Source organism: Heptranchias perlo, chromosome 1, assembly GCF_035084215.1.
Source record: "Heptranchias perlo isolate sHepPer1 chromosome 1, sHepPer1.hap1, whole genome shotgun sequence".
Lineage (NCBI taxonomy): Eukaryota > Metazoa > Chordata > Chondrichthyes > Hexanchiformes > Hexanchidae > Heptranchias > Heptranchias perlo.
This window is the reverse complement of record NC_090325.1, coordinates 16175857-16188582: the sequence shown is the minus strand read 5'-3', so window position 1 is coordinate 16188582 and position 12726 is coordinate 16175857.

Sequence of the window (12726 nt, the reverse complement as noted above, 5' to 3'; positions counted from 1 at the left end):
GGATTGAAGCCTTAATCCCCCTGTCACACCGTGCACCAACAAGGGAGACGTTCATTTCTTTCTACTCCCAAATACACATCAGGAGGCGGTGGGTGATCTGGTGCCTTGGGGAAATCCACTAACTTCTCCCCTTGCACCGCACCGCCACACGCGGCGCTGTTTCATCGGATTCGAGAGAGGCGGCCACCTCCACACGCACACAAACCTGAACCTTCACAACTTTCTTAGACTGAAGAAGTGTCCATCCCATTCGACATCTTTTTCTCTTCACCGGTCTGCAAACAGGTGATCACATCAATATACTGGCTAAAATAATGGAATGGATTGCCAGAAGTAAACTAGGAGGATTGTCTGCACAAATAGCTAGGAAGAGAAGACTTGCATTTATATAGCGCCTTTCACAACCCCAAGACAGCCCAAAGCGCTTTACAGCCAATTAAGTACTTTTAAAATGTAGTCACAGTTGTAAAATAGGAAACACAACAGCCAAGCTCCCACAAACAGCATTGAAATAAATGACCAGATCATCTGTTTTAGGTGTTGGTTGAGGGATAAATGTTGGCCAGGCCATTGGGTTGAACTCCCCTTGCTCTTCTTTGAAATAGTGCCATGGGATCTTTTACATCCACCTGCGAGGACAGACGGGACCTTGGTCTAAAGTCTCATCGGAAAGACAATCCCTCTGACAGTGCAGCCCTTTCTCAGTACTACACTGAAGTATCAGCCTAGATTATGTGCTCAAGTCCCTGGAGTGGGACATGAACCCACAACCTTCTGATATATGGGGTAGATTTGATTCTCAACATGTCTAACAGTTGTGGAGCATCATTCAAGATAACAAATAGCATGCTGAACTATAAAACCAAAACATTACAGTAAAAGCAAGAGGAAGTCATGCTTAGGCAATGCAGTGTTCTGCTCAGACAATTTTTGAGTGTTCTGTCGAGCTCTGATTACCAAGACACAAGAGAGGCACTTAAGCCCTGGAGGCAGTGCAGAGTAAAGGCACAGTATTAATCAAGAAGGTTGGAGGGCTAAACTATGATGGACAATGGAGAGACTGGCTTTTCAGCCTTGAAAGCAGGTGATTATAGTGAGACCTCTTTGGGGTATAAAAGACATCAAATTATATTTTTAAAAAGCACTTCAAATTAAATTATGACTATGGTCCAGAAATGCTGGCAACCCTCTGATATTTTGTACAGTATCAATTCTTCATGTGTGTTCATAGATTGTGAGTGCCAGCACATGGCTGCAGCACATCACAATGGAGCCTACCCTCACCTGATGCCCGCACACATAAACGGAAGAAGGAAAGACTTGCATTTATATAGTGTCTTTCATGACCTGAAGTGCTTTACTTTTGAAATGTAGTCACTGTTGTAATATAGGAAACACGGAAGCCAACTTGCACACAGCAAGATCCCACAAACAGCAATGTGATAATGACCAGACAATCTGTTTTTAGTGATGTTGGTTGAGGGACAAATGTTGGCCAGGAAACTAGGAAAAACAGGCCAGGGATTAAACCTAAACCCTAAGCCACTGCGGTTTGTCAAAAGCTCTTTATGAAGATGAATTGAGCACACTAAATTATGTGCTTGTGCTAGCTGCCGGTAAGGTCCCTGGACACTAGACTCTGAAACCTCATTCTTTATTGGGAGATACTACACACGCAACACAGAGTAGTCTCATGGTCTGGCCTCTTGCTCATCACCGATTTTCTTCGCTCCACCATTGGTGGCCGTGCCTTCAGCTACCTAGGCCCCAAGCTCTGGAATTCCCTCACCAAACCTCTCCACCTCTCTACCTCTCTCTCCTCCGTTAAGACATTCCTTAGAACCTACCTCATCTTTGTGCGGCTTGGTGTCAAATTTTGTCTGATAACGCTCCTTCGAGGCACCTTGGGATGTTTTACTACGTTAAAGACGCTGTAGAAATGCAAGTTGTTGTTTTGAAGTTTAATATGAATCAGCAGCCTCAGGTGGGGAGAAAAGTGGGACCAAAACATGTAAAATAAACCTTTTGTTTGAAAATGCATGACGTAGTGGAAGCAGGCACGTTCACTTGGGGTCAGGTTTTGCAAATTTGCTGATTTAAACCCCTCCCCGCGACCTTCTCCCACCCATCGTGGGGGAGGGGGGTTAAAATTGCCCCCATTGGATCTTTATTGATATTTGAGGCCATCCATTTTACCTCTGTTTGATGTCCTACACATACTTATACTGTCTATATATGTTGACTACACTTCTAAAGTACTTAATTGGCTGTAAAGCGCTTTAGGACGTCCTGAGGTCATGATAGGTGCTAAATAAATGCAAGTTCGTTCTTTCTTTTCTTTCAAAGAGAATTTCCCCCCTTATGAACCAATGTACAGGCCCTGGCTGAACATTTTCTGATCGGAAGCATCAGTTTCCTTTGATCTGTGAAGTGCATTTGACCAGCCTTTATATAACCAACCCCACAGAGGATTAGTCCTTAGAGTGCTTGTGATTTTCTTTTATAACGCAAGTACCACTCACGGTTACACAATTGGTTCAGCCGTATGTGAGCTCGCTTTAACCCAGTCTCACTGTACTTACAAGCATTTGTTTTTTTAATCATTAAATAATTCAAGTAATTAGATATTTAAATACTCTATTTCGTGCCTGCTCTCAGATTTTTTATACTTAGCAGTAATTACTGTAGTCCCGTTGGAAGGAATTAGAAGGGAGCAAGGCAATATTCAGGCATCTCCATTTGTTTAAAACAATTGTTTTTTCTTTGCTGGTCAGGTGCAGAACAGTCAGGTCTCCTCCAACAACCTGCTTCACCTCCAACCTCAAAGAAGATCACCCGCGACCTCTACCACCTAGAAGGACAGGGGCAGCAGGCACATGGGAGCAACACCACCTGCATGTTCCCCTCCAAGTCACACACCATCCCGACTTGGAAATATATCGGCGTTCCTTCATCGTCGATGGGTCAAAATCCTGGAACTCCCTTCCTAACAGCACTGTGGGAGAACCGTCACCACACGGACTGCAGCGGTTCAAGAAGGCGGCTCACCACCACCTTCTCAAGGGCAATTAGAGATGGGTAATAATTGCTAGTGATGCCCACATCTGAGGAATGAATTAAAAAAATCTTGAATCACAGGAACAAAGACAAGTACGATACAAACAACATAAAATGAATTTAATCTTCTTTTGGGCTGTTAGATTGATTGTCAGACAGACAATGAGAGATTGGCGTCCGTTGGCCGTGCAGTGAGGCAACATCTTGCACAGAGCTTTGTCCCACAGAAAGTCTCATGGTTAATCAGAAAGCTGCATAAATGCAGCACGGACAATGGAGGCTGCACCGTAAGATCTTTCCGTGTCCCATACCATCCGTCTCTGCAGCCTTGCTGAGCGAGATGAAATGGGATCTGTAAACCTAGGACAGGGAGTTCCTGACCAGAAACAGTGGTGGATGGAGAATCCGTCATAACTTTTAAATGGGAGGTGGATCCATATTTGAAAAAAGGATCATTTAAAAGGGTGTGGAGAAAGGGCGGGGGAACGGAACAAAGGGGCCATTCTTCAAGCCAAATCAGGCTCTTCAACTGTGGAGAGCTGAGTCCGATCCTGCCCTGTTGTTCACAAGCAAGCACTTTCCAGCAGGGGTTATTGAACCAGGAGTGTGAATCCTGGCTGATTTCCCCTCTGCTTAGTCCTGGGTTATTGAGGCCAATTGTGATAGGGAGCAAATAAATAATCAACATTCCCATTTCTGAGAGGATCAGCATAAATTGAGGATCTCACAGTTGAATAGTCAGCTGCTAGAGCTCACCCATGGTTAGTGGCTACATCAGTGAAGCACCACAGGTTGACCAGGGTCGGATGACCAGGAGTCAGCTTTCAGGAGAGGAAAGGAGGAAACCGAATGGAGCAAAAGAAGTATAATTTTGTTTTTTCATACACCGTACAGAGTATTGTAGTCTAGTGGTTCTTGTGCTGGACGAGCAGCCAGAGATTGTGAGTTCAAATCCCGCCATGGTAAGTTGAAATTGAATTCAATAAATCTGGTAATTTGATGGCTGGTACCAGAAAAATGACCATGAAAGCTGTTGGACTGTTGTAAAAACACAACTGGTTCATCAATCTCCTTTAAGGAAGGGGTTAAATTTGGAAGCACCCATTTTTGGACACCCCACCCCTCCCCCTGCACACAATGTTGAGGTCGAGGAGCCCTGGATATTGGGCCTTGGACCTCACCATCATGGAGCTGGTGCTGCTGCGGCAGGAGATAAGTACTCCAAGTTTGGGCCGCTGCGGAAGATTGAGGTCGGGTCCAGTGGCTGGATGTCAGAGGTCAGGGATCTCGGGACCTGAAGCAGTGGCGATTATGGTAAGTATTTACCTATTTTTTTACTTATGCGATGTTTAGAGTTGGTTTTCTCCGAGGCAACCAGTGCTGGCACTAGCTGCGTCGGGGCAAACCAATGGTGCAGCGAAGACCTGAAGCAGGCGTCAGGCCCCTTATTTGTATATGCAAATGGTCTAATGCCCGCTTCAGGCGTGGGTAACGGACGTCGCTTATTTATCCTTGCTAAATATGGCGGGCGGCGCACATCTGGTCAGAAATATGCTCGCGCTTTCGGGCATTTTAGGGCCTTAGGGGGTGGCGTGACTCCGGAAAGATGGGCGCTAGACGGCCCAATTTAACCCCCAATGTGTCCAACCTGTGCAGAACAGCAATCGACAGAGCTAACAGAATGTTGAACTGCATAGCCAAACCAGTAGAGTACAAGTCAGAGGAAGTCATGGCCAAACTATATAATTGTCTGGTCAGACTACACCTTGAGTACTGTGTCCAATTCTGGATAGAGAGGCACAAGGGAGACTTTCGAGCATTGGAGGTAGTGCAGTGAAGGGCCACAAGGCTGATCCCTAGTGTCAGGGGCCCGTGTTATAAGGAAAGATTGAAGATATTTGAACTTTTCAGCCTTGAAAGGAGACATCCAAGAGTGACCTTATTGAAGTAAACAAGATAATAAATGGTATGGGGAAAAGCTTAATTGTGAAAATTAGTGCAAAGTAGATTGCTTGAGTAGGACAAGGAGAGACAACCAGTAAACCAGTAAAACACAAATTTGGGGCTGATATCAGGAAGATTTATGAAGAGTGATCAACACATGGAATGGACTCCTGGATAAAGTAGCTGAGGCATTTAAGAAACAATTGGATCCTGCAGTGGGAGGTTAGGAGGGGGGGATGGGTGGTGGGGAAAGGGTATTTATGGACGGATGAGCTAAGATGACAGAATGACCTTTCTCATCCGTAATTATCTTGTGATCTTGTGACAGCAAGCTCCGCGAAGAGAAAAAACATTTTGTGGTGACACAAATCTCTAATAATACCTTCACATTCCGACAGGTGTCTCAGAGTGCTTTATAGGGTGGAGGGGATACTGGAGGCTGAGCAGAAGGGAAAAAGTTAGGAGGGGGGATGGCTGAGAGTTTGGTCAAATTGAAGAGTTTTTAAGGGGTATTTAGCAAGCAGGGAAGGAAGAGACAAGATGGTGGAGGAATTTAGGAAGGGAGTTCCAGAGGGCAGGGGGTGCACTGGCTGAATCAATGGCCAGCAGTGGTGGAGTGGAGGGAGTGGGGATCAAGGAGCAATATGATGTTGCAGGAGCAACTGAAGCATGGGGCGGGGCGGGGTGATGCATGGCTGGAGAGGTCATGGAGGGATCTGAAGGCGAGGACAAAGATCTGTTGGTCGATTCACTGGGCATGGGAGGCTGTTGAAGCTCGGCAAGGATCTGGAGACGACACAGGCCATCGCGTTACAAGTGAGCTGTAGTTTGTGCAGGGTGGATGCATAAAGGCTGGTATAACTGTACAACAGGACAGTTTGATTTTAGGCAGACGAGCACATCTGAATCCAGAATGCTCTGAACTGGTTCAGTTCGGGAATTCTTTAGTGATTGTACAATTGGTTTTTAGACAATCCAAAAATGGGGCACATTATCATAGGCTGAGGTACCGGGGAAAACTCCCCCGTACAAAACAAATGGGATTACCGCACTAATAAATCTTTAGGAAGACAAGAAGCACCGCAGGCTCTATTCAACAATTGCACTGTGATTCTCACGAGGTAATGTGAAAGGAGCTTCCAAAGACCAGTAGGTTAGATGAAAAACATCAATTATGATGTGACATTAGCTGAGATAGGATCAAATATCACAGAGTGCTTCAGCAAACTTGCTGTTTAAAGCATGTGCAGGTTAGCGCAGTTCCGCCTTGGTAAAGTATTGTGGGTGCTAAATTGGGCCGTGTAGCATCTATTGTTTCAGTGCTAAACGGCCTCTCCGACATCCAAGATGGTGTCTTGGATGCACACGCATGTTTCCAGCGTGACGTGCGCCGGACACCATCTTGATAAAGGAGTTAGCGCAGGTGCAGATAACAAACGCTGGAATCATGTAAAGTAGGGAGAAAATGGCTTCAATCAATGTGCAACACTGATTTAAAGTGATAGACACCATTTTTGGACTTAACACTCAACTCAATGCACAGTCTTAACCCCGACCATCTGAACGTGCCTTAGAATGCCTGGAGGACCCCCCACCAGCGCTATTTAAAGGGACCATGCAGGATTTACAGGTTAGTGGCTGGATTATTGCTTCTGGCTGTCGAGACATTTGTAACTGTTTTTGGAGGTCTCCTATCCTTGAATACTAGGACTAGGGGACATGGCCTAACATTTAGAGTCAGGATGTGCAGGAGTGAAGTTAGGAAATGCTTCTACACGCAAAGGGTGGGAGACATTTGGAACGCTCTTCTGCAAACGGCAGTTGATGTTAGCTCACTTGTGAATGTTAAATCTGAGATTGATAGATTTCTGTGAACCAAGGGTATTAAGGGATATGGGGCTAAGACAGGTATATGGAGTTAGGCCACAGGTCCACCATGATCTCATCGAATGGTGGAACAGGTCGAGGGGCTAAATGCCACTGCCACTTGCTGCCTCCTGATATGTGCCACCTTCTCCTGCAAGAAAGTGGGACGTGTGTCTGGGTGATGTGCCCATCATGGTAGAATAGCTGCCAGTGTGTGTGGCCTGTGAGTTGTGGATGGGCGGCTTGCAACAGTGGTAATGTGTAAGGGTGAGAGGAAGCATCTGATTGGAAGAGTTGAGTACTGATGGAAAGAGTTTGTTGGCATGTGGGTGATGGGGGTGTAGTGCATGAAACAGTAGATGCGGCTCGTGGTGCAGTTGGTAGGAGATGCCACTTGACAGTTGACCTCACTCACCTTGACTACTCATGCGAAAGCATTGAACTTCTTCCTGCACTGCATCCATGTTCATAATGCTGTGCGCCTGACATTGACTTCGTACCCCGCTGCCTCCCACTGCCTTTTGGATATACGTCTGGAGGGCCTCTTACCCTCCCCCCACACCTGCGGATATAGGATGTCCCTTCTTCTGTCCACCTCTTGCACCAAGGTTTCTAGTACATCAGCAGAGAATCTTGGTGCATGCACTCTCGCAGGCCTGGTACAAGCTCAGATCGGCAGATTGGTGAGGTCTAGCATGCAGGTTGGAGGATGTGGGATTTGGTAGTGCGCAATCTTTATTCAATGTTTTAACATAACTCATCAGTATGTAAAGATTGGGATGGGACCTGAATCTGTGTTTTACATGTGCGGTGTCTGATCTCTGTTCAGACTCCGTGTAGACAGTAGACTGTTATTTTCAGCAAATAACAGGTACCGGCTACCTTTAAGAGATTTCTAAGAAACATCCTCCCTTTAAGAGATGAGCTCCCCCTGGTGGTGGAAAGTGCGAATTGCATCGATTCCACATGCAAGGCCAGGAATGGAACGCTGATTGCAGGTTAGTCCTCAGGCCGGCCGAAACTTGCGTTTTGCCTGCGCAGGGGTCATTGGGCGCGTGTAATAGCGCATCACGCTACCGCGCCCAAAAACGGCCCTTATTCAATTTTTCCCCCAGTATGTTTTGGACGCGGTGTAAAGGTACCTCTCCACTGCCCAACTCAACTCTGGCTTTAGAAAATCATGAGTGGTGTTTCAGTTTGTGGCAACAGCTCCCTGTGTGGATTCCTAAAACGTTGCTAATTGATGGGGTGAAGTTGTAACTGTGTAACATTAGTAACAAATTATCAGTTAATTTGAAACGAATAATCAACAGAGGAATTTCATTAATGTGCTACTGCCAAATATTGCACAGTGTTAATGGTGTTAATTAGTATCTGCACCTCTGTGGATTGGGCTAGGAACTGGGTGAAAATTGGCTAAACTTATCTGACTTTGGACTACCTTTAAACAAGAGGTTTAGTAGCAGCTCAGAATGCGGGAAGGCGAGGTGGCAGGTGCTGGTTCCATACATTTATATTTCAACTCTGATTTTAACTCAGGACGGGTTTTGGGCAGGTGGGTGGTGAGGTGAATTGGGAACTCACCCGTTGCTGCAGAAATCAGGCCCGGGCTATTTTAACTTCCGGGCCTCATTAACATATCTGCGGTCCACTCCCCGAAGTTGGCGGGAAGTGACGGAATATTGCACAAGGTAGGTGGTGGGGCTGAGTTCCGGGGGTGTCTCGTGGGAGTCTCGCATTCGGGAAGGGAAAATCCAGGCTAGACGAGGCCTAAACCAGGGCGGGTAATTAACTCACGGATTCTTAACTGGCTACCGGCCTGGTTTCCGCCGGGCGGGTAGGGTTAAAATTGCCCCCATTGTCAATACTGGTGCTGACAAAAAATGAGGGTCTACAATTCCACTCTTGGGATAAAGGAACAGGATTACATAACGTGAACATGAGGAGCCGACAGGTGGAGGTGACTCTCCTGTGGTCCGAACTGCGGAAAGAAAGAAAGGACTTGCATTTATATAGCACCTTTCACCATCCCAGGGCATCCCAAAGCACTTTACAGCCAATGAAGTACTTTTAAAGTATAGTCACTGTTGTAATGTAGGCAACACAGCAGCCAAATTGCGCACAGCAAGCTCCCACAAACAACAATGTGATAAAGACCAGATAACCCGTTTTAGTGAGGTTGGTTGAGGGATAAATATTGGCCTATACCCCAGGGAGAGCTCCCCTGCTCTTCTGCGAAATAGTGCCCTGGGATCTTTTACGTCCACCTGAGAGGGCAGGCGGGGCCTTAATGTCTCATCTGAAAGACGGCACCTCTGATAGTGCAGCATTGCACTGTCCGCCTGGATTTTGTGCTCAAATTGCTGGAGTGAGATTTAAACCCATGACCTTCTGAGGCGAGAGTGCTACCCATCGAGCCACGGCTGGCACTAAAAGCCTTGAATGTAATAATGCCTCAGAAAGAAGAAAAAAAGAACGCTCTTGTGTCACAGCACGGATGTGGTTTAAATACTGAATTTTAATTACAACTTTAATGGTCTTCAATTTATTCTATTGTTGTACTCAGGCTCCTTTGGATGTGTTCTGTGTGGCTTTTTGATAGGATAATTGCCTCTTAGCCAGCTATTGTATAAATGTACTAGTCAAGGCTGCAAATTAAAAGAAAACATTTAATCAAAAATTCATTTGCAGCTCAGACTGTTATTTATCCAGCTGTAGTCATCTTGTATGTACCAGTAACGGTGTTTGAAGAGAATATTAAGGTTGACAATAAAATCCAAACACGAAATGACAAACGTGTACATTTCCATTACTATTTATTATGGGATATTAGGTAAGCGTTTAACCATGGAGAATTGTCTTTGCTAATACACATTATCATTAAGTGAAAAAACCATTGTCACCGTTGACAAATGGAGGATTTGATACATACTTTTGTTTCCTGATGTTTATAATGGGGCTGCATTGCACCCTCGATGTGAAACAACTGGACCTTGCAAGGATTGTTTAGTTCATAAAGATCACAGGTAGGAAGGCCATTCCTTCCATAGAAACCTACAATCCTCTATCGCAAGATCAAGATCACAAGATGATATTGGACCAGGAAGGCCATTTGGCCAAATTGATTCATCTGCCACAGTGATCCTAATTTGCCTCCCCCCGATCCAACGTAACATTCAATTTCCTGGTGTCTGTCCTAAAAGTGCGCTTCTCAAGTTTGAGGAGATATCCTCTTGTTTATCTCCCGCAGTTTAATTCAAAGTAATATTCTGGACGAACTCTTTCCATACTCTTATCAAATTTAACTACCCCCGAATGTTCACCTCTCAGAACGATTCCTTTCCAGGCTGAAAAGCCTAAGTTTCTCCAGTCCTTTCTCTTAACTCATATATCTTCTGACACTAGGGTTCAGCCTTATGGCTCTTCTCTGCACTGCCTCCAGCAATTGAATGTCTCTTTTGTTTCTTGGTGACCAGAACTGGACACAATGGGGGTAATTTTCACTCTCTGCAATGGTGTAAAATGGGTGATAGTGAATTGGCAGCCCGTTTTACATCTGATCGGGAGAGATGTAAAAACGGCTGCCGATTGGCTGTCATCGGTTTCACACTAGTGCACAAAATTAAGGAGGAGGAGTGTGAAATATTGAATGGGAAAAACATGGTGAGAGGGGAAGTATTAAGGGGTTCAGCATCGTTGAAAGTAGATAAATCACCAGGCCTTTTTTTTTCAAAAAATATACTTTATTCATAAAATTTGCAGCAAAACATACAATACATTTGTCATATCACATTCCAAAGGTAGACAATACAGATTATACAAATTGCAGGTTACATCAAGTACAGTTCAGTGAACACATTGTACATAATTACAATGTGGAGATGCCGGTGATGGACTGGGGTTGACAATTGTAAACAATTTTACAACACCAAGTTATAGTCCAGCAATTTTATTTTAAATTCACAAGCTTTCGGAGGCTACCTCCTTCCTCAGGTGAACGATGTGAATTTAAAATAAAATTGCTGGACTATAACTTGGTGTTGTAAAATTGTTTACAATACATAATTACAGTTCATGACACTCTGGGGTGTCTTTTTTTTTATTCGTTCACGGGATGTGGGCGTCGCTGGCAAGGCCGGCATTTATTGCCCATCCCTAATTGCCCTCGAGAAGGTGGTGGTGAGCCGCCTTCTTGAACCGCTGCAGTCCGTGTGGTGACGGTTCTCCCACAGTGCTGTTAGGAAGGGAGTTCCAGGATTTTGACCCAGCGACAATGAAGGAACGGCGATATATTTCCAAGTCGGGATGGTGTGTGACTTGGAGGGGAACGTGCAGGTGGTGTTGTTCCCATGCGCCTGCTGCCCTTGTCCTTCTAGGTGGTAGAGGTCGTGGGTTTGGGAGGTGCTGTCGAAGAAGCCTTGGCGAGTTGCTGCAGTGCATCCTGTGGATGGTGCACACTGCAGCCACAGTGCGCCGGTGGTGAAGGGAGTGAATGTTTAGGGTGGTGGATGGGGTGCCAATCAAGCGGGCTGCTTTATCTTGGATGGTGTCGAGCTTCTTGAGTGTTGTTGGAGCTGCACTCATCCAGGCAAGTGGAGAGTATTCCATCACACTGCTGACTTGTGCCTTGTAGATGGTGGAAAGGCTTTGGGGAGTCAGGAGGTGAGTCACTCGCCGCAGAATACCCAGCCTCTGACCTGCTCTCGTAGCCACAGTATTTATATGGCTGGTCCAGTTAAGTTTCTGGTCAATGGTGACCCCCAGGATGTTGATGGTGGGGGATTCGGCGATGGTAATGCCGTTGAATGTCAAGGGGAGGTGGTTAGACTCTCTCTTGTTGGAGATGGTCATTGCCTGGCACTTATCTGGCGCGAATGTTACTTGCCACTTATCAGCCCAAGCCTGGATGTTGTCCAGGTCTTGCTGCATGCAGGCTCGGACTGCTTCATTATCTGAGGGGTTGCGAATGGAACTGAACACTGTGCAGTCATCAGCGAACATCCCCATTTCAGACCTTATGATGGAGGGAAGGTCATTGATGAAGCAGCTGAAGATGGTTGGGCCTAGGACACTGCCCTGAGGAACTCCTGCAGCAATGCCCTGGGGCTGAGATGATTGGCCTCCAACAACCACTACCATCTTCCTTTGTGCTAGGTATGACTCCAGCCACTGGAGAGTTTTCCCCCTGATTCCCATTGACTTCAATTTTACTAGGGCTCCTTGGTGCCACACTCGGTCAAATGCTGCCTTGATGTCAAGGGCAGTCACTCTCACCTCACCTCTGGAATTCAGCTCTTTTGTCCATGTTTGGACCAAGGCTGTAATGAGGTCTGGAGCCGAGTGGTCCTGGCGGAACCCAAACTGAGCATCGGTGAGCAGGTTATTGGTGAGTAAGTGCCGCTTGATAGCACTGTCGACGACACCTTCCATCACTTTGCTGATGATTGAGAGTAGACTGATGGCTCGATAATTGGCCGGATTGGATTTGTCCTGCTTTTTGTGGACAGGACATACCTGGGCAATTTTCCACATTGTCGGGTGGATGCCAGTGTTGTAGCTGTACTGAAACAGCTTGGCTAGCGGCGCAGCTAGTTCTGGAGCACAAGTCTTCAGCACTACAGCTGGGATGTTGTCAGGGCCCATAGCCTTTGCTGTATCCAGTGCGCTCAGCCGTTTCTTGATATCACGTGGAGTGAATCGAATTGGCCGAAGTCTGGCTTCCGTGATGGTGGGGATATCGGGAGGAGGCTGAGATGGATTATCCACTCGGCACTTCTGGCTGAAGATGGTTGCAAACGCTTCAGCCTTGTCTTTTGCACTCACGTGCTGGACTCCGCCATCATTGAGAATGGGAATGTT